General features: G+C 44.6%; 1 protein-coding gene across 14 annotated transcripts in view; it reads left to right on the top strand.

Annotated features, from left to right (window-relative positions):
• RALGAPA1 (Ral GTPase activating protein catalytic alpha subunit 1) overlaps positions 1 to 2741 on the top strand; it is a 281001-nt gene that overhangs the window by 204072 nt on the left and 74188 nt on the right. The window lies entirely within an intron of this gene.

Below are 2741 nucleotides of genomic sequence, written 5' to 3' on the forward strand. Positions count from 1 at the left end.
GGGTGGGGGGTCCCACTTGGGTGCCTGGCCAGTTCTGGGTGAAGGGGCTGAGGCCCGTTTCCAGGCCTGGCGGGTGACTGAAGCTCCCAACTGCTCCTTTTTTTCTTTTTCTTTTTTCTATTCTGGGCCAGCTTTAGCTCTGAGGCCTCGCTGCTGAAAAGCAGGTTTTCTGGCCTTTACCTTCTGTATTTGATACAATGTTGTGGTCCGGCTGGCTGAAGCCGGCTGACTGAAAGCCGGTTTCTAGGGTTTTGTTTAGCTTCTATATTTGCAACATAGTTGCTTAGAGTTGCATCTGAGAGGCCAGCAAGTCAGGCGGGGAACGTTGGAGTCCGCAGTCACTGGAGCAAGCAAGCCTCCCTGTTCGCTTCAGTGCATGGCTGCCGGCCGCCATCTTGGCTGACAGTTAATTTGCATAAGGATATGCTGATTAGCCAGTGGGAAGGGTAGCAGTCGTACGCTAATTACCATGTTTCTCTTTTATTAGTGTAGATGTGTTCAGTATATTCACAGGGTTGAGCAAGTATTACAACATTCTTACTGTAGAATAGTTTAGTGCCTTCAAAAAGAAGCCCAATGCCCATTACTAGTCACTCCCCATTATACTCAAACACCACCCCTAACTCTCAGCTCTAGCCAACACTAATCTACTTTCTATATCTACATATTTATCTATTCTGGACGACTTTTATAAAAGGAATCAAAGAGTATGTGATCTTTTTGACAGGCATAGCACAGTGTTTTCAAAGTTCATCCATATTGCGTCATGTCTCTGCATTTCATTTTTTTATTGCTGAATTGTATCACTGTACTAAATATTGTTTATTTGTTCATAAATTGGTCGACATTTGGATTGGTTTTACTTTTTGTCTGTATAAATAGTGTTGTGAATATTCATGTACAGTTTTTGTGTACATTTTATAGTTTTATAAACTTTTTTTAAAAGACTTTTATAATTTTAGACCTTATATTAGGTCTGTAGTCCATTTCGATTTAATTTTTATATATGGTGTGAGATAAGAATCCAACTCCATTCTTTTGCATGTAGCTATCCAGTTGCCCCAGCACCATTTGTTGAAAATACTATTCTTTTCCCGATTGAATTGTCTTCATAACATTGTCAAAAAGCAATTGATGACATATATAAAGGTTTATTTCTGGACCCAAGATTCTGTTCCATATATATCTACATTTCTATTCTTATGGCAGTACCACAACGCATTGATTGCAGTAGCTTTGTATCAACTTTTAACATTAGGAATTATGAGTCCTCCTCTTTGTTTTCTTTTGTAAGATTGTTTTAGCTATTCTGAATCTTTTGCATTTCCTGTGAATTTTAGGATCAGCTTACCAATTTCTACAAAAAAAGACACCTGGGATTTTGATAGGGATTGCATTAGGATTGTGGATCAATTTGGGGAGTTTTCCAGTCCATGAATGTGGGATTTCTTTTAAGATCTTTAATTTCCGGAGGGGAAAAAAATGGCGGCGGCTTAGACGGACGTGTTGGTGCTTTGTCCCGGAGCAGATAGGGGCGAGCAGCTGAAACGGGTAACAATCAGCCCGATCAAGCTGGGGAGGTTCAGCTGAGAGACAGTCTGCAGCCAGGAAAGACAGAGAACTCCTAAAAAATGCGGATGGTTAGAGATTGAGGCTGAAACCTCCCCCCGGGCGCCAGCGCAGCGGCGAGACCGCGCCATCTTGGGTAGCGGTTACGGGCATCCATAGAGCGGCTACTAACCCTGCAGCTACTAACCCGGAGGCAACGACTCGCAAGCAGCGCGACTACAAGAGCCCAGCGGAGACCTGCATCCCTCCACGGAAAGGTTAGACTTACCCCAAAGGTGCGGTTTGCAGTTCAGGTTGGAGCGAGGAACGCGCGCGCGGGCGCAGGGGGAAATCTGCGCACTCCAAAATCCGCGCACATAGAGGCCAGCGTAATCCGCAAGTGGTGAGGGCTCCCGCAGGACTGCTGCCAGAAGGTAACACTATAAATGAGCCCATAGTTGGACTGGATGCAAAAAGGGCTACCTCAGAGTTTCCCTGATAGCCGGCTACTTGTTGCCAGGGGCTTGAGCGCGCGCAGACATAACGCGCAGACATAATGCGCGAGTTCGAACAGCTTCCCAGGCTCTTGTTTGCACACTTCCTCTTACTTCTGTGAGTTTGATTGTTGACCCCAGTGGATGTGATTGCCCAGTTGGGGTCACTAGCAGAGCTTGTAGGGGAAGTCTCTTTTTGGGGAGCCGGGGAAACAGAGCTGGGAGTGGCGCCTGGGGAACCAGCTCTGGGCGGAGCTGGTTCAGGTACAATACAGAGCTCCTGGTCGGAGAGAACTTATAGCCTCGGAGGTCAATCCAGAAACACTGCCACCCAGAGGCAGAGCCACGAACTGACTCTTCTGTAAATACAGATAAGGCAATAAGGGGGATTTTACGGCCGGCCTTAAAATCAGGACTGTGGCTTACAACACGGAGGAGCAGTGTATCAGAGGGAAATTCAACATTCTCCTGAATTCCGGGCGGGCCAATAAGAAGAGTAGAAAGATCTGAAGGCACCTGCATTACTGCACATTTTTATTTTTATTTTTTTAAATTACTTTTTTCTCCTTTTAACTAAGAAAAACATTTTTTTTTTCTGTTTTTCTTTTTTCTTTTTCTCCATCACCTGATTTTGCCCTTTTCAGCTACTACATTTTTATTTTTAACTAGTATTTTTACCGCTACCATTTTACCATTCTT

This window comes from Myotis lucifugus, unplaced genomic scaffold, assembly GCF_000147115.1.
Source record: "Myotis lucifugus unplaced genomic scaffold, Myoluc2.0 scaffold_22, whole genome shotgun sequence".
Taxonomy (NCBI): Eukaryota; Metazoa; Chordata; class Mammalia; order Chiroptera; family Vespertilionidae; genus Myotis; species Myotis lucifugus.